This window comes from Haliaeetus leucocephalus, unplaced genomic scaffold, assembly GCF_000737465.1.
Source record: "Haliaeetus leucocephalus isolate CR32 unplaced genomic scaffold, Haliaeetus_leucocephalus-4.0 Scaffold897, whole genome shotgun sequence".
NCBI lineage: Eukaryota > Metazoa > Chordata > Aves > Accipitriformes > Accipitridae > Haliaeetus > Haliaeetus leucocephalus.
Window position 1 is genome coordinate 2,227,051 of NW_010973333.1, and position 20,712 is coordinate 2,247,762.

The 20,712-nt window shown below is 39.3% G+C and overlaps 1 protein-coding gene across 1 annotated transcript in view; it reads right to left on the bottom strand.

Annotated features, from left to right (window-relative positions):
- Positions 1 to 20,712, bottom strand: part of FNDC3A (fibronectin type III domain containing 3A) — a 121,768-nt gene that overhangs the window by 59,031 nt on the left and 42,025 nt on the right. The gene's annotated exons all lie outside the window — the stretch shown is intronic.

The following is a 20,712-nucleotide window of genomic DNA, read 5'->3' on the forward strand; positions in this document are numbered from 1 at the left end:
CGGGGCCGGGACCCGGGGACGGCATCGTCCCCGTCCGTCCCCCCTCCCCTTCCCCCGAGGGAGGCTTCCCTAACTCAGCGTCCCGCAGGACTCCTGCCTCTGGTGTTTACTGGAGTCTACCGGCCGTCATCGGCTGGTGCCCTCCGAGGCCTCTGGCTGAAAGCTCGTGCGTTAATTAGCATCGTTAAGTTATGAAGGATTACTCCAGCCCCGTCCTTCCACGGGGTTTACCTTCGGCTGAACCGCTAATCGGTTTACACCCCAAGAAAGGAGGCGCGCAAACAGATCTGGTTGCAAACAAACACTTTCTGGCGTCGCGTTTGGAAAGCTGCGGTGACTTTGATGCTAATCTGTGTGGATACTGCGGCTCAGGAACGCCGCTATACTTAGCGTTAGTCTCATGCGAACGGCGATGAATCACTGCTATCCCCAGGAGAAAACAGCATTCAGGATTTACTGCAGCACATTAGGTTAACTATGGCTCTATAGCCGAACACCCACACTTTGACATCACGCAGGCGATGATATGCATCACTGACGCAAGCAGTGGCAGGATCAAACACAAAGGCCACAGCAGTCGAAACAATAGAGCGCACAGCTGACGTAGCAGCACACCCCTCCAACGCTGACGGGCTGCAGTAAATCAATAGTCCCAGAAGCCACGAATAGTTGCACCGCTCTGTCTTTTACATAATGGCTAAGACTTCAAAGTTTTATTTTGGGCTCCCAGCAGCTACAATTAATTACAAAACCCAGTAACAACAACAACCGCCACCCATTGGCCTGCGTTTGTCTTCTAAGCTGTGCCGGGAAAATACTTCCAGATTAGTACCTTAGGTTTAACAGGCACTAAAAAATTGTCACAAAGCATCAGCAGCTTTACATTTACTAGGGTGCAAGGTAACCACAACAAGCAATAACAAAAAAGAAAAGCAAACGCAGAACTTACTGTTAGGCCTGAGCCGGGGAAGAGGCACAAGAAGGAACTGTGAACGCTGCAAGGACACGGGCGATCAGAAGACTTCAGTTTGCAATGCTGTCAGTTTAACGTGTTCCTTATGCTCTAAATTAATCCTGACAAAACAATCCCTTCCCCCGTCCATCTGTCTGCTTTTGCCATCAAGGCTGGGGAACGGCAGCTGACAAAGCAGCCACATCAATTTAAACGTATTAATTGGCTACAAAAATCTATCGGTAGACTGCAGGCTGGCAAGCGCGAGGAAAAACTGAAGGTAAAACGTTCACATAGTTCCTTTCAAAAGCAGGGGAAAAAAGCATCAGTTTCATCCACAGAGACTTTGGAATAATCGATAAAAGATCAGAAAGCTATGAAGCCTAACTGCAGTATTTCTAAAGATTACATCCTAATGAGATCCTGATCTTTCCCATGAAACCATACATACATATTCAGAAAAAAAAAAAAAGACATGAAATCCCTTTTCATAGGCAAAGTGCAGAGATGACAGGTTCCTATAGCACTTTATCATAAATACAGCTATCAATTTTCTTTTATAACGGCCTCATGTACTTTCAAAGGAATAAGGTGACAATGGTTTCTGTGTTCAAATGTTAAACGTACTTTCATTTCACCTGTTTCTAAACAACGACCATGGTGCAATTTTGTGATTAAAAAAGGCTGTGAGCCCACGCCTTTGAACGGTGCAAACTTCACAACACGAAGTTACACTTCAGAGCTTGCAGAAGGATGATTTTAGTCTTTTCAGATACTCCCAACAATAAAACGTTTTTATATGTTCTTTCTGGAGCAATTGTGTGGCACAGCGATCAACTCTATCCTACTTCGTTAAAAAAAAGTACCAAGGAATCAAAGATGTGAATGTGGAAATACAACACAGACTTTGTACTGTGAAGCCTAGATTGTTAAATTGCTCCGTTTCGTTTGCTGTTTTAGGTTTAGACTTAGGGTAAATATTTAGTAATTATGTGGAAGAGTTAGGTCAAAAAATTGTTCTCTCTCCCGTGTAGTCTTCCCATTTAAATATCAAGTGAACCATAAATCATTGCATTTCAAAGGGAGTCAAATGTGACATACCATTCTTAACACAGAGAAGCTCCGATGAAAATGTTTTTATTCTCAGCAGGAAAAAATAACCTGCACTCATTCCAATCTAACTGCATCGCATATTTGCTTAGCTTTTTCCTCAAGGAGAGCCTAATTTCCTAGCACTTATGCTAAGCAGCACTGATGCACAACTTTTTCAGACTAATATTTAATATTTGTGCATACTGCTTAATCATGTTGCATTTGATTCATAACATTCAGGACAAACTACAATTTAATCATCTAACAGTTGTTACCACTAGAATTTGTGGGCCATATAGCACTGCAGACCAGAAAGTTAAAAAGTTACGCGCTACTACTGATAGCTACTTGTGGTTAAGAGGTGAACAGCACAAGTGGGTCTCAACAGTTGGCAGTTCTTGGCGTGTAGACAGCAGCTTCTAAAAAAGAGCATGTTTATTCAGAGAAAAGAGATCTTGGAAGGAACAAGCATTAACTTCAACTCCACACTGCCTGCCCCCCCCCACACCTGGTTGTGCTAAAAATGAAGTTATGTAGTATAATTACTTGTAAAGGCCTTTCTGGCATCATTATATTCAACTTCTTACACTAATGAGTTATTTTTTCTGTGCATACTTACCTGGCTACATTGACTTGAAACCAGAGTACAAAATTATCTGGCATGTTCTGCTGTCTCAGAGCTGGCATTCAGAGAAGCCCACACTCCTTTGTGCAAATTTCTTAATATTCCCCCCCAAATTATTAAACACACGCGTGTGTGTATATATCTACATACAGATAATGTCTTCAATATGACTTATTGAATATTAATTATACAAATACGATGTATTGATTAAGAAAATCAATAGCATACACATAAATGCTGAAACAATTTTACCAAATTCTAGGGCAAGGTATTTTAAAACTAGGGATGAAAATACACAGAAGACTTTGTGGGTATAATAAAATTCTGTTTGTGCAAACCGTGACTGAGTATTACAACACATACAGTGTCAGAAACTCAAGCAAGAAATTGATGCCAGAAAAGGCCGCCAAGAAAAAATTTGGTGCCCAACTCAAATTTTTATTTCTATCCAAGGCAGACACCTCTAAAGATATACTACTCTGAGTCCCTGCAATCTACTAATAACAAGTGCTTTCATTTGAAAACCTCCGAGTTCTTTAGGCTTCAAGCTAATTATATAAACGAATACGATGCAGATTCAGATGGTCCATTTAAAATAAAAACAAAGCAGAACAAAGATTACTGTAAGCAGCTGAAGTCCTTCTAATCTCTAAAATAAATACCACGTGCATCTTTCTTTAAAGGGACCGATTTGGGAGTGGTCATTCCAAACTGGAAGACATAAAACTAAGTTAGCAGCACGTGAGGTGTCTCAGCTTTCCGGGAATCCCACAATCCACAGTTCTACATGATTTAGCAGAAAGAGAGAAAACTAGGTAAATCTAGAATGACATTGGCTCCACAACTAGGGTGCAAAACCAGGGCTAAATCTTGTTCTTAGTAAAGGTAAAAAGTTATCATTAACTGCCAATTTACCCCCCCCCCACACACACCCAACACTGAAATTTTACTCTCTTAGATTTAATTTTGCATTAGGTAAGTGAGTTTGCTGTTCTGGTCAGATGAAAAGGTCTTCTGTAACCATAAAAAGAAATGGAAAGAGAGTTCAGTCCTACAGGACTTCCTCTCTTCACACTCGCTGCATACAATTATTTTTACACCTACATTAGACGCATTCACTTGAGTCCAAGATTCTACCAACACTGCAGTTCCACAACCAGATGTTCACACGTAGGTTTCTAAACTATGAAATATATTTTCAAGTAAGACTTTATGACACAGTTTTGTTTCATATCATGAGTGATGAAAACAGTGCCTGAAGCTGACTATTCAAAAGGTGACATTTGGCAATGCAAAATCCTTCTGCCATGACACAAACTGCAGGGAACAAGCCCCAGGCAAATTACACAATCATCACACAACAAAAATGAGACATAAGACCAAACTGAAAACATCTGATGTTACACACCTTACACTTTGCAGCATCTAAAGCAAACTTCAGCAGTGATTCACTGGCTGCCTCCAGAGGACAACTCTGTGCTTCTGCACATTGATCAGGGAGCCACCTCATACCAAATGACACAAATCATTAAGCACAGACAGTGTGTCCTCGAGTAGATATCTGGTTCAGGTCTGCTCTAGTCGCTCTTCTGTCCAATTTCAGTAGAGTATATCAAGTTTTCTGAGAGTAGGTTCCTACTGTCAGGAAAAGAAGGTCTTCCTCTTCAGTTAGGAGGTAGGCTGAATTCTGTGCTATGCTCAGGCAGATTAACCCCACAGCTTGCTCCCGTCCAGGAGAATGCTATTAACACCAGACTATGGAATAACCTGTGTCACCTCTGCTGAAGATGGGCCACGAGAAACCGGAATGCAACATAGTAAGCTCCTGTCCGTGCTAGAGATGCTTAACTCCTTTAATCCAAGAGCTTCTAAATGGAAAGTACAGAGCCAGCCTTTAAAATGGGAACCAGAACCTAGGACTTCACCTAAATCTTAGAGGAATCCCCATTACATCGATACAAAAAGGCAGACTGCCGTCCTGTGTAGTTTCCCTCTAGAATCTTATCTTTTTTGAGGTGAAGGTGCCCATCTCCAAAAGATGACATGGAGAAAAGCCTAAACTCAGAATACCCCGGAGCCTCACGGCTAGGGGACTCTGCTGGCATCAGCGAGCTACAGGTTCAGATTCTGTGGTACTTCGTAGAGCTAAAAACCTCGGATCTCCTCAATCCTGGGCGAGTGCTTTAACCAATTCCCTGCTGCTGATACTGTTTGCATTTGGGGATAAACTTAATATAGTCCAAGTAAACAAACAGCCTTTCTTTTTGGAGAGAGAGAGAGAGAAAGGCAACATTTATGTACTGTCTCGATATTGTCTCTGCTCTGGCATGGCTTTGATGTCTGTCCCCCTGCAGCCTCTTTTGTACAATTACAGGCACGTAGGGAATTCCATGGTCAAAACAGGAGAAGCAATGGATTCAATGTGCTTGCTAGGATTAGGCCATGATTCAGTGGGTGACCTGGGCTGCCTCTGAGACTTTTGCAGCTAAAAGCTTCTTAAGTTAGAACGAAGGTGGAATCCAAACACCCTGAACATGACCCCTTGCGATTACAGTTCATTGCACAGACATACTTCTCTGTGCCTTTTCAGCAATAACAAGACAAGCCTACAAATGCAGCTACATTGGGGATACTCTGAAGACAGTGGAAATAAAAGTTTGACTGAAAAACTACTGATCTTGAAAATTCTTAATAGCATTGCAGCTGACATGATAAATACTTAAACATTTAGATTAAGACTTCTGATTCTGCTAATGACTTAAGGTCAACACACAAGAATTTTCATGTTCAAAAAGCTTTGCAGAAATTTGGTCCCAAATTAATTAACCCGAAATCAGGGTACACATAAAAAACCTGATATTCTCAGTCAGACTTCACAACACAGAAAGGCACCATGCTTACTACCAATACCTGCAGCCTCTTCTGTAGTGAAATGTTTCCAATATCATACAGATCACTAAACACCTTCGACCAACTCCCACTGCAAAACTCACATTTTACTGTTGAAAGTGATTTGAAAGTCTTTTTCAGGCTCTGCATTAGCTAAAAAACCCAAAAATATCATCACAGCCTAACTAATAAAGGCTTTTAAAAATTTTATTTACATCTTTTAAACTTGTTTTAACATTTGAAATTTAAAATTTGGTCTTTCTGGTGTTTTATGTGACAAAGGCTCCTTGATTCTCCACAATGAACTCTTTACAAATCCTTTCAACAAGGAATTATTTTCTCCAAATCGCAAGCAAGTTACCACACAGGTAAAGTACATAAGCTCAAACATTAAGAGCATCTACGACAAAGGTTATTGTTGATAAAAAGCTTTCAACAATGTTAATAAAGATGTATTATCAGAAAGAAAATATCTGGTAAAGCAGTAAGCAGGGACCAGACACAAAGATAAGCCTATGCCGTAGCAGTGTTCTCTTTAAATTCAATTTGCTCTGTAACCAAATATGTTTTAGAAAGTAACATACCCACTGCTTTAGCAGCCAAAATGAACTTGGAGCCAAAAAGAACTGTGTAAGGAATCTACTTACCTGTGCCAAACAAGAGGCCAGGGATGAAACAACTAACTTGGCTCAGACATATAAAAGTTGTCCTTCCAAGCCAGAAGAAAGGGAAAAAGACACATGCATACGGTGAGCTCCTTACCATACATTATGTATCGATCAATATATCCCTCTACTAAGGAGCTGAGACAAGAAAATTGCTTAATAGCTGGAAAGTAAATGTGTCCTTTGTGCAGAAACTTTTTTACTGCTTCACTACTATCTGGACACAAGAGACCTAAATTTTCTGTTGCTGGACTGTCAGGCCTCAAGGACTGAAAAAGACCTCATGAATCAAGCCAATTCACCTGCAATTGCAACTTCATTCCTCTCCGCCATTATCATACATTAAGATCCATCATAAATGGATTCTGTGTAAAAGCATCAAGACCAATCTTAAAACAGTCAGTTCTTTTACCCATACATCTCCCACTGGAGTGCTGTTCTAGAGCATTAGTCTCCTATGCAGCCAGGAGGCTTCTTCTAATTACATTAAAGTTATTCATAGCCCTCTGACATCCAGCTGGGCTCTAAACCAGCTCTGGCATTAACTATTTTATTTTTTTTTTAAATGCCTGGTGTTTACTTACCTATTCCTAACAAAACTCATTTTTAGCCAAACCAACCAAGCTCTCCTACTCTCCTTTTATAAAAGGCTCCTTATTCTCCTGAATATCCCAGTACCTCTTTTCTACAACACCTGGAATCAGCTTCATTTCATCTTTTGTAAACATGAATCATCAAATTACAGCTGAAGTTTCAGCAGAATCCTGTAAAATGCTACTAAACATCCCAAGCTGTACTAGCAACAACCACCCTGATGCATTTTATGATCACAGTAACCTTTACAGATACATTATACTGGAGATAAGTACTATCTTGTGAGTCAAATAGCTTGCCTGCTTCCTCCTTCTCCTCCCTATCAAGTTTCAAGAGAGGAGATCCCCATTTATAATTTATTAATCTCATGCATGACCTTCCATTGCATGTAACTGCATTTCACCCAGTTCAGGGGTACCACTCAAACAACATTCCTTCAGACAGTTAATGCATGTTGTTGTTGATCTTCTACCACTTCTGGAATACAGACTTCCTACACCATTGGAGTTGTTTGGATGATCAGATTCACTGAAATACCAAGTATTTCTAGAATACCTTGATAGCTGAAAGATACCCAGGGGATTCGTTACTAAGTGATTAAGAAGGGATATATTTACATTCTAGGCTAGTTGTGCATCATGCTTTAGCATTCAATCCTTTCCTATTTCATCCACAATTTAGAACCTTAAAAAAAAAAATTAGTAAGGTTATATTGACTCTGCTGAAGCTCTTTAGAGATAGAGATCAAAAAACATTCTGTACTATGCTTTGAATTTTGCAGCATGGAGACAGGCAACATGCAGGTATCTGGCCTCAAGACACCACTGCATACCTGCAATTCTTTACACCTGCATTCTCTAGTCCTATTTACGTCTCACTGGCCTGTACAACCCCAAAGCTATATGCTATATAGACATAACCTTACCTGACATTCAGCCTCTTTTTCTATGTAGCGTGTTCCCAGGCACTTCAGACCTCCTGTCCAGCTCTCTGAAGCTGCACAGAAATGTTTACGTGCCAATGTACTACTTGTCCAGACACAGCAGCACAACGCCACCATACAACAAGATGATCCAGCAACACATATTTACATGCTTCTGAAAAGAACCCCAAAGCCAACACGTTTCTATTTAGCTACTGTCACCAAGATGAGATGAGATTTTTCCCATCAAAAATAATGGATCTGTTTTTCAGATAAGAGGATGAGGCTGAGTAACTGAAAAAAAAAAATAATGACAACACACTGAAATTCTATGAACGTAATGGACAGTTGGAAAGCTATTATGGGCAAATCAGTGCTCTGGATGGTAATTTAAAGACCTGTCAGAGGATGAACTTGGGAAACAACCTACAGATAAAGCTGTGTGGGCATATGAATAAGATTCCTAGTCTAGTATGTGTCATATCTTTGCTGGAAAGGAAACTCCAGAGTGTATATAGGTGCAATTAAGAGAAAAGATAGGGTATTTCCAAGGTACATGTTCCTCCTTTTTATGCAATCTTTCTTTGTGTAAGAATTAGAAGGGAGTAAAAATACACCTTTTACAAATATTTTATTGAAAAGGCTACATAGACATCATGTCAGATTTACAACCTGTGTAGAAAAGCACTGTTCTTACACACATGGGCCAGAAGTCCACAGTAAAAAGTCATGAAACCGTCAACAATCAATCAATCTCAAAACCTCATGCTTGCCAGTCCTCTTGCACCCATTTGCAGTACAAGTCAGGGAAATGAGTGGAAGTTAGGCTCACACTAGCCACTCCTCTGCATCTCTGCTCAGCTTTTGCTGATATTCACTTTTATTTTTCAGATCTCTTAGCAGGTGATTTTTAAAACTCATTCATGCTGGAAGAACTTTAACTGATTCAAAGTTGCTCAAGCTGCCCTTGTAACTTACCAAAAATTTTCACTCCCTGATGCATTGCTTAAGTCACCAGCTGCTCCCCAAAATTGCGCTGACAGTAGTGTCACACTAAATCAGAGGTAATCACTCTGCTTTTGACCCCTTACTATCTAATTCAGAAAAAAAAATCCTCTTTAAGAAAAAAAAAATAGTTTAGCTTCTCAAATTCCCAAACTCATCTTGGGCTTTAGGCACTCCAAGGATCTGCCTGCAAGACAGCTTTATTTGTACGTACTATCTTTTGAAAAATAAGAGTAAAAAGTCAGATTTCAGATGTAACTGAATTTAAAAGCTAGGTAAGATTAAACTTACTTTCTTTTTGAAATTGAACAAAACAATTCTGTGCCTGATCCCAAAACAAGAAACAAAATACATGGAAAGCATAACAAAAAGAAAGAACAAATGCAAATTTAAGTATGTTTCATATAATTTTCTAAATCTACCTGCTACTTAAGAGTTTTACTGCATAAACCATAAGAGCTAACTCTGTCAATAGAGTAGTGCCTTTCAGAGCACAACCTCTTCAAGGCTAAAGCAGCTGAGGATATAACACAGTAGTACTTCACTTAAATGCTGTCTTTCAAGAGGCTATCTTAAACACAACTTGTAGGAAAAACAGAGAAAAAAAGAAAGGCTGAGAACTCTCTGCGGACACATCTTTCTCCTTCCCTCTGTAGTCTTCAACTTTCATTTTGATTCTTAGAAGAGAAGGCTACGGTATCAATAAGTCACAGCTCCTCGACCCTGCCGTCTTCCTGGGAATTTGATTGTTTTCATCTGCTTTAGTAGTTTGGTTTGGTTTTTTGGTTAGTTTTTGGAACTGGCTTGCTAAAGCTGTGTTTTACGAGTAGGGCTTTCCCTACTTTGGGACTTTGCTCAGCCCACAGTCCTGTTGTGGTCTTTGTTCAGCGCAGCCCTTCTACTTTAAATGACCTATCCATATTTCATAAGATTTTTCTATGGCTGTTGCAATACTTCGTTAGAAAGAGGTTATGCTGAGGAACACTCACTATCCTACTCAGAGTAACTTATTCTCATCTTATTGAAACTACAATTCCATATTAATACCTTTTAAGAATTATTAATGAAGCAATTCACAGGCTATCAGTTTGGCATTCATAGTTCTTATTGCAGCTCTTTCTTTGGTTGCCTTGGAAGACACATCCATTCTACCTCTGAACACAACTATCAAGATGATCCAAGGGAAACACAATATACACAGTATTTACGAAGATGGTCCATATGTAGAGCACCAAAGGGACAGGATAAGTGAAACTGCTGGAGAACAGGCTACTGGAAAAACAAACTGAGAACAGGCACAGGACATAAACCATATGCTAACAGAATAGCTGATTCATCAAAAGGGAAGGAAGGTATAGTCAGCTGCTCTAGCAGCTCTAATACCATTAACTTGAGACCCATCTATAAGTTATTGGGTGCTGTACAGTCGCTTGAAAAAATCTGAGGCTCTTTGGATGGTGTCCTATGGCACCTGCTCCAGACAGCTGCATTTTCTGGAAGGCTCTTTGCAGTGTGAGAAAGAGCTTCTCTTTGGCAAAAAGAAAACAAGAACAGCACTGTGGATAGCTGTATTTACTACTAGTGAATCTGGCCCTTCAACTTTGTTTGAAACCCATGTAATTACACTGTTTCTTAATGGCTTTAAGTGACTGAACTTACATGCTTGTAATTGGTCGTTAAGTCACATTACACAGTAGCTGTTTATATTTGTGCACAGCTAGGCTATATATTTGTAATGACCTTGTTATCTTTCTCCTCTTCTTCCTTTCCCTCATTTAGATAATAAACTGCTTTAGATGTAAAACAGATTGTGGCATGTCTGCAAAAGGAAGAAGGGGAAGGGAAGTTGTATTACCATGATTTTAATGAAGTTGAAGAGCGTCATGATCATGTAAGTCACGGAAGCTGACAAAACCTCAGTCGTTTAACAGACAGTCAAAAAAAAAGACATCTATAATCATTTACTATTAATAACACATGCACAGCCATATCTATCAAGCCATGTGATGCTGATTCATCCATTAGAAAAAAAGCAATCCTAAGAACAGGATAAAAAAATCCCTGGAATCAGGTATTACATTCTGGCAAGAAAAGTGTACGTGGACCCACGCAGACAACACGGTAGCCTTGCACAGGTGAAAATGAAGGGAGACTAGTCCCCTGGTCTCTTTCTTTTGCTATCTTGGCCCTCTGTCTACACAACTTTTACCATTGACGGAGAAAGCATGGAGGCAGAACAATGTCAGGCCCTGGAAGGTGCTGGCGTGGCTGTGGCAGCCTGGGCATGTGTGTGGAGCTTGCTCTGCCTCAAGAACTCCGGAAAAATAATGGCCGGGAGAGCTGCTCCACTCCCACGAAGACCGTGGTTTCCTTCCCAGTCTGTCTGCCACCCTTCACAACTACCACGTACCTGAGAGCGGTCCACAAGATAAGGCAGCCACGACTACTTTTTAGAGTACAAACAGAACAAGAGTAAATCAAAATTGATTAAAAGCTGTTTCTTTGTTAACAGTAATTCTTTGCTAGAAGTCTGAATACTTCCACAGCTACAGCTATCAATCAAGGATGTAGCAATACAACTTGAATCTCATAGCGTAGAACTATGAAGAAATTTCCTGGGGTCTCATCTAACAATCTGTAGCATTTTCCAACAGATGACATGTTAGCCTGTATTCATACTGTACATGTGGTCAAAGAGGATTTAACAAAAGAAGTCCCTGATGCACAAAGTTCCAGCCTTTCCATCTTCATGAAACCCAGTACAAAGTCAACTTAAAAACATTAAGTTTGAGTTTCTATAAAAGCACTATTTGTTTTTAAAGAATTAATCAGATAATGAAATTGAGAAACTTCTTTCTCTGTTTAATATAATAGCAATCTTCATGAAACTTTAGTATTTCAATCAACCAGATTGCATCCAATTAAGATACAGAAAATGCTATCAGCCTAAGTTATTCTAAATGTTAGGATATTAAGTGAAAATATTAAGTAAAATCTTTTTTCAGACTCCTCTGCCTGCATCTCTGATCTTTGATTTAGTTCAAACTGCTAACTACTTACATTAGACAAACTACCTGCTTACATTAGAAACCGAGAAGAGATCCTACATAAATTTTCCCCTCTTTTTCCCCCCATAAAGCAAGTAGTACAGGTCTATTTCTTTCCCATCAACAGCATAGTCGGGGAAGAAAAACAGATGAACTGACTGCAATGCCAGGGGACTATTATAACAGTGCCAGACGCAGACCTGTCAAGCTTGAAATGCTTCATACAAGACTCTTCCAACTGATTCCAGACTCAGCCCCCAGTAGCACCTGAATCTCGGCAGTCTGAGTTAATACTTCACAGCCTTGTGGGCTAGACATGACTGACTACAGTCATGGAAACCAATTTTTAGGGGCATTCTCTAGCTGCAACTTAGGGCTGTAACACCACTCCCAACATGCACCTCCAAGTGCTGGTACCTTCCTTGTAAAACATGAGATGTGAGGTGCTTATGGAAATGGATGAGTTCAAAGAGTTCAAATGCTTGAGGACAAAGACGTTCGCTGTGGTTACAACTGTGAAACAACACACTCAAATGAGATGTTTTCAGGATGTAGTCTTACTTATTTGAGCTTATAATAGCCAGGCTTTAGCTCCATTATGGAGACATCTTATTTAGGTGTCCAAAATTATGTGTCTGCATGCAAGTTAAGACTTTAAACTCCCATTATAGCAAGTGGAGATCTAGTCAGTACAGACTGTGCCTGGAAAGCTATTCAGTGCAAACTGATGTCAGCTGAAATGCACTGACTGTACTACAGTTAGTGACTAAATCTTTACTAGTTATAATGGGAGCTTAGATCCAAGGCCACATATAGAAACACACATTTAGACACCTAAATTTAGATGTCTTCAGTATGCAGCTGAAGCACTGATATTTCAAACAAATGTCTCCAGAACCTTCCTACAGTCAGGCTGGGTTTGCAGTGTGGAGCTTGCAGTGTAGTGAAAAGAGGGAATAAAGGAGGAAATTAGAGAAGATATAAGGGAAGATTAACGGATCAGAATATACAGGAAAATAAGACAGGAAAAGGAGAACCTGACTGAACCTTTATAATGAATATAGCAAGTTATGAACTCATTCACATCTCAAAATGTGTGAAATTATTCAAGACAGAATAAAAGTTAGAAAAATATCTAATAGAAGAATGAGAAAATAACCAAGGCAAAAGTGTTAGTCGTTTTATCCATATAAAGATATTAGATCTATTTAACACATTTTTTAACAGAAATCAATGACAGAAAAATTATTCTCCGTAAAACACACTACAGCCAACATTGTGAAAGAGATCTGAATTAATGCGTTTCCCTTTTAATCTGTTTGTTTTTTGTTTTTTTTTTTTAATTTGTTGCTGCAGAAGGTGATAAACAGGTCTAGTTTGCTTTTTTTATAAAACTTTTGCCAAGTTTAGTTTATTCAGGGAATAGCATGTTTTAGAAATCTAGTATTTATAATCCTAACAAAGTGCGCACAACAGTAATGTGAGCTGCTCTGGCAGAAAAGCAGCATGATAAAGTAAGCTTGTCCAGCAACAGCTTCTTGTATCATCCTTGACTACCTCTTTAAGGGCCAGAGGAGACTGGGACCACCAAGACCTGGTCAGTTACCAGACTTCACAGAGGAGAAGGTCAGGCAGCTCCCAGAGGAGGCTGAGGGAGCCCGTTATGAGGCTAATTCTCACGGCCACTCTCAGAGCAGAAAGAGCCAGATCTAAACAACAGACTTCTGGATTGCTACAGTTAATTCTGGTCAGGTGAATGACCTTGTTTTGCACTACTTTGCAAGTTTTGCTGAGTTAGTAAAACAAGTTTGAGGAATGGTCCTGAAAAGAGCCAAGACTGCCTCTGCCCTATTGCAAAAAGGACTACAGAATCAAGTAGACGTACCCGAGCTAGCTTTAATTCAGCACAATACTAGCAGTAGTACTAGAAAAGCTGCAGCAACAGGGCTTACGGGCAAGTTTTACCTGCCAATAGTACCTGAATTACGGACTAGATTTCTCCCATGTGTTAAAGCCAATACATGAGCATTCTACATACGCTACAGTGAGGGCTTAAATCCATCATTATTTCTTTACTGTATCAGAAGGGTATTTGCTATATCTCCATCCAACTACTCCTGCATAGCTGACCAATACCAATGTTCTTATTATTTTTAGTTTGACTGTAGGTACCTGGAAATACAAACATCTATAAAACTATTTTAAAATGTATTTATTGAAGGTCATTTCCAAACAGAGGTGCTTTAAAGTTAAGCTACTCCTAGACTCAGCTCTGAAACTCTACATGGACATCCTCAACCAAGAGTTAAGTGGCTTCAAGTGACTGTAGCTTGCTGTGACCTCATACTTTCAGTTGACTTGTCTTAGCTTTCCTTAATGCCTTTTACAAAGGCCCTCTAAATACTTCTGACAGAGATCCTAAAATTCCTGTGTAGGTGATGTTAATCTAAGTATCCACATCCAGTTTCAGCCTTACATATCATGTTTAGTCCTCTACAGCACTCACACAGAAAGAAGGGATAAGACAACTGAAATGATTTACCATTTAGGGTGGGGTTTCGTTTTTGTTTTTTTTTTTAAATAAATTGATGTATAAAACCTTCCATGTGTGCCTTCAGAAGGCTACAGTGGAGAAAAACTGTAGAGCATCTCTGAAGACAAAAAGGAAAGCAAATAAACTTACACACGTCATCGTGTAACATTTCAGTATTTAGAAATGAGAAACAGGTAAATGGAAACAAGGATGAAGAATTATTTTCTTCTTGGGCTACAGAAAGAAAAGATAACCCAGAGCAGCTTCTCTGGGTGGCTCCAGTAAGCTGTTCTTAATGGAAGCAGGAAAACTAGAGCACTAAAAATTTTGTATGCACATCTGGGTTTACTTGTAAGGGTTCACTATCCAGACTCTCAAGCTACCGAGAAAACTAGGAGATGGTCAAGAAGAGAATTCTTGTTAACAGTGTTTTATTGGTTTTGCTAGTTTGTTCCATTACTACAGATCTATGTATTTAAATAATTATTCTTTCAGTCCTAAACTTTGCCCAGTGCTCTAAGATGGATACCAAGTAATTTAACAAAAAAGATACGGTATTTCTAGAGGTGATGTCACCCTTAAAGCCAACATATGGGATCACTACTGCAGTGCCAGGTACCCTAGTACATTCTAAAATCACCACAGAACGACAGTGCACACGTTGTCCACTTAAAACAGTGGGTTTAGGATTTGATAATAAGCTGTGGTCTTCTTGAGAAAGAATCATCTTCCAATGACCATTAACAACTAGCCAAGTCCCTTCTGAGGGGTTTGCGGCAACTAGTACAGCATTTATGACTGGTATTTAACCACCTCCAGTATTACTGAATGAGTTTGAAATAAAACTCAACACCAAAGGGCCAGATGTTACTGAGAACAAAATAAATCTAGGATTCTTTTTGGTTTAAATGTACTTAAATAGCAGTTGCATTTGGATTTTAAAACGTTCAGCTTGGTTGCTCTAACACTACCTGAAAACAACCAAACCTGCATGACAGCTGGCAGCAGATAACACCAAGTAATAGATTGAAAGCAGTCCTGCAGAGGAGGACTTGTGGGTACTGGTGGATGAAAAACTAGACATGAGGCAGCAACGTGCGCTCGCAGCCCAGAAAGCCGACCGTGTCCTGGGCTGCATCCCAAGCAGCGTGGGCAGCAGGTCGAGGGAGGGGATTCTGCCCCTCTGCTCCCATCGGGTGAGAGCCCACCTGCGGTCCTGCGTCCAGCTCTGGGGTCCTCAGCACGGGACAGACGTGGACCTGTTGGAGCGGGTCCGGAGGGGGGACACGAAAACGATCAGAGGGGTGGAACACCTCTGCTATGGAGAAAGGCTGAGAGAGTTGGGGTTGTTCAGCCTGGAGAAGAGAAGGCTCTGGGGAGACCATACAGCAGCCCCCCCAGTACCTAAAGGGGGCTTATAAGAAAGACTGAGAGTTTTTACCAGGACCTGCTGTGACAGGACAAGGGGCAACAGTTTTAAGCTGAAAAAGGGTAGGTTCAGATCGGACCTAAGAAAGAAATTTGTTATGATGAGGGTGGTGAGGCACTGGCACCGGCACCGGTTGCCCAGAGAATTTGTGGATGCCCCATCCCTGGAAGTGTTCCAAGGCCAGGTTGGATAGGGCAACCTGATCCAGTGAAAGATGGCCCTTGTCCATGGCAGGGGGTTGGACTAGATGGTCTTTGAAGGTCCCTTCCAACCCAAACCATTCTATGATTCTATAACAGTTTTATTCACACAATATCCTGGGTAATGGGCAGGTTTGCTGTTGCAAAGCTGAAGTTAATCTTAGAATGAACTAAAGTTTGTGTTTCACTGCTGTAGTCTCAGAATTGATGTGATGATCTTTTCTTCTTGACTTCCTTGAAAACACTTTTCAGAAGTATTTTATTCCTTATTTTAAAGAGAAAAAACCCCAAGGTTAAGATTGCTGAACTTTTATCCCAGAGACTAACCTTAATACTGATACTTCATTTCATTTCAAAGCATGAAGTATTTATGACTCATTCTAATTTACATAGATTTTCTTAATTTATTATAAAAATGGCAATTTTCCTTTGCAGAGACATATAGAACATGGTCTCTCTTATTATGTCAAGTAACATTTAATAGCCCTTAGCTGTAACTTGGGACTGTTACAAAATGTGCTCACGATGAGTCATCTTCATTCATTTATTCTGCAATACGAAGAATTCATGAATGAGTGATCTGCAGTAATTCACTTCTACAAAGAGAGCCCATTCATACATTTCAAACCTGGTTTTCTGAATCACTGTAATGTAGCTGATTATTTCACTAACAGAAGAAAATTTTGGCTTAAGGAAAGTTTCCACAGAAGTCTGAGTATATGTGAGAACAGTTTCATAGATTTAAAAGAGCTCTTCTGAAAATAAACATTTTGGTCTAACACATGGATACCCAGACAGATATCTTCCTATCTATCCAGCAAGAAAAACACAGTGTCTTTGAAAAGTAAAGAGACTGACAAATGGTTTAAATTGAAGTTGCTTCAAGAAGGGGCAGAAGTCATCACTATCAGACAAACCAGTAGGCAGCCAAAAAAAAGTTTTATAAAATCAGAAAAATGGCCACTAGCACACAGAAGTGCTCATTTGAAGCTGTATTTAAGTCAAAATACATAGAAAAGCAACTAAGATCCAAGATTGATAAATACAGAAATATAAAGCAACCACGCTTCTTATTTTACAGAAATATAAATGTAAGAGATGAAGAATAAAATACACAAATTATTTTAAGTCATCAAAACTCTGCCAAAATAAAGGAATGGGATTCACCAAGGAGAAAAGGCCCCTTAACCATCACTGCTCTTTTGCCACCCTTAAGAGGTTTCAAACCAGCAAATAATCTTAAGAGCCTTTTCACCCAATCTTAACTGCCATAGAAGCAGCCCACGTTGAGAAGCCACTTCTCACTTACCATACTTCCAAAACAGTCAGAATTATACCAGCAAACATATGGTAAGTCGGTACAGAGACCTGGGTATAAATGCAGCATTTTCTTCAGAAGCCTAGCTCACAGAAAAAGCACAGTGTGCTTCTCCATTAATTGGTGCTTTAAGTTTTCATTGCTTCATTGATTCAAGGACAGCTCTAAAATAGTCACTTCACTCACACCTCTCATTTCTCCTGTAGAGCCACTGTCCTTGTTTACAGGTTGAGAAGTTTTACCCTATGTATAGAGTATCCAAAGTAAGGATAGTTCTCTTTACAAATAAAATAACTATGACAAGAACAGTACAAAGATTGATGGAGCATCTCAATGTTTCCAACAGACAGGGATATGATGCAAGAAAATACAATTAACATTATGGTCAGATTTATAAACAACCCACATTGACTTCAGCAGACAGAGCAATCTCAAGGTGCACTGACCAGCAATAAAGCACAAGAGACATCTAGAATTATCCAAGGAAAAGTGACTTACCAAATCACCCAACCTACTGTATCTGCACTTCTACTGGGGATCCATCCAGAAGCAGCTTGCTACTTATCAACTTCCATTCTTTCATTTTAGTATTATACACACGTAATTTCAATTTAAACATATGCCCATGCAAATTGCCTTGCAAGAACCTGAATTTACATTTTATCATTTTCATCTTTGGTCAATATGTAACATTCCAAATTCTTAACTATCCTTTGTAGTACCAAATTATTTCTCTTTCTCCTTGGATATCTTTTGGTAAGACTTTACTCCAAAGAGACAACATATTTGCTAATCACCATTTTGCTAAATATAAATTAGAATACAGGCTTAGAAAAACAGTACTTGAAAATTTTCTGTTCCGTAAAAAAAAAATTATACTATGGTCAACATTGAACTGAAGTCCTTGTTATTTGTAGAATACTGAACATCCCACAAAATATGAAGTAAATTAAGTTCTCAGAACCAGTTCATTTTAGAAAGCAAACATCAGAAAGGAAGAGAGATTTGTTTGGTGGTCACTTACCATTCTATCACAAATAAGTAAGTCTTGTGAATTATGCATGTAAGCTTTACAAGGCTCATTTTGAAAGGGTAAGGGAATGCCTGTAATAAAGTATTAAGTCCATTTCATGAAAAATCTTTGCCTATACTAATGCTTTGCCTCCGGGTGGATTCCAAGTGTTATATAAGACAAAACCATATTAATTGCAATATGCAGTATATTTGTTGTATATAATTACAATTTTTCTGTGGGCAATACGTGCTGTGGTTTTGCAAAGTAGTATACAGACACATATTTTTAACATATGTAATAGTACCTCTTTTTACATAGTACATCACAGAAAAAGCTGAGTATGCATTCTTTGCAGAGGCTTTTAAGTCAATACAGTCAGAAAAGAATATAAAGATGGGTAAATATTTAAAGGAAAAACTGAGATTGGAAAAAAGTATTACGAAAAATTATAATGACTAAAGTAACTTCCCACTGACTGCATCTCCACTGAATTTCAGCCATCTTTGCTTTCTTCGTGCCTTTTTTTAAAATAAGCATCTCTGCACATTTATAAGGTTTCCTCCAAACTATACTCATTATGTATTTCCACATCTTTAACTGATTTGACCTAATAGCTGAGTGCATGCACTGAAGAATATAACAGGGAACTGATGCAAGCTTGCTTTCTTTAGAGTCAACGCAGTAGTCTCCTGTGGCTATAACCTGTTTTGCAGACTGGCCATCCATTTTGTAGCCAAGTCAAGGGCAAACTATGTTTGAGAAGTTGTGGCAGAGCAAAAAGGACCACCGATACCAAATTACTTTCTGCAGTGTGCATCATCTGAAATGGTTCACTTTATACAAATCTATACACAGAAAACAGGAAAGTAGACATTGCTCATTAGTTGCAATACATACAATGAAAAAGGTACAGCATCAATTACTAAGGGAATTTCTTCTTTAAGCCAGACAGACCCAACAAGCCAAAAGGCAGAAAGATGTGTTGGCATAGCACTCATGAAACACAGAAATGTCTCAGGAGTGGCAAGAATAGATCAGAAAAGCAACATACATAAGATCATGTGCAACTCAGCTTCTGTTCTAAGATTAGTGAATGTACAGATATGAAAAACCTCTGTGCCCTCTGTTTTACTACCAACTGTAAGCCATACTTTCACATCCTGGAAGGGGGAAGGACAAGGAGAATGTGTATATGACAGGAGGTTTGCAAAAGCTCTGGAACTGATTTGGGATGCATGTTCTGAGATGACTAGTGCCACTTTTTAGGAAAGTTGTAAAGACCGTACCTGAGCTTAGACTTAGTGAGACCCAGCAACAATTGCCTAATAACTGCTCACGCTCACTTTCATATTTAAAGCATGAAGAAATCAGCAGCTGAATCAAATCACAATAGTGAGCAGCCTACTCGGAAAGCAAGATGGACCAGGCAAGGATAAAAGCTGTACCATGAAAGGATAGAACCGTATCTATAAAGATACGATCTCAATATTTTTGCAGTTCATCACACACTTCCTGCTTTCAAGATGATCATGCAAGGGAAGCGTCAATTCATTCCCCCCCTCCACTAAGCCCATCTGATAAGTCAAAATTAAAACCAAAAATGCAATGCATGCCACTCTCTTCAGTATTTTGTGCAAGAGAAGTAAAATACATTTTATCTGTTCTTTAACTTAAATTGCAAGACAAAAAAAAATCACTATGTTCCCCTCAAATATTGCCAAGTAGCACTTACACAGCTGTGTTTCAAATAAGCCCTATAGAAATGTGAGCTGCAACACTGATTCATTTGTGGCTCAAAGGCAGCAACAATACCATGCAACCAGCACAAGTTTTGAAAAATGGTGCTAACGGACATGTAAACTTTAAGAATTGTCGCTATAAACTTAATTACAATCCAAAGTTTCTTTTTAATCAGTTATTTTGTAGCCAAAGGATCTGCCTATGACACTGGAAACCAGACCTTTCATCTCTTCTCAGACTGGAGAAAGTGAGGAAAAGAGCTGGAAAATACTTGCTTCAGCTTCCCAGAACAGTATCTGTTGAAGCTGGGCCAACATCCAAGGGAAAAAGAAAGAGGAAAAAGAAAAAAAAAAAGGGGTAGGATTCATTGGCCCAGAAGATAACCAGCAAAAAAGTGACCTGATAGCTGAATCTGTAGATACTCTCTTATAACACAGTAAAGTGGTATTCTAAATAGCAACAACATCTGATTGCTTGTTTCTTGCAGCTGTAGATAGGCTTAACTGGTGGCTATTTTCATTCAGAATATAAAACAACATCTAAACTGACCACTGCATACAGGGATGCTACACTTAGACAAAGCATTTGTGTTTTGAAGCTGCACTTGCTACAACTCAGAAAGAACACAATTAGGCCCCTAGAGATAATGAAAAACTATTAGTGGATAACAGACAGCTACTACTGTG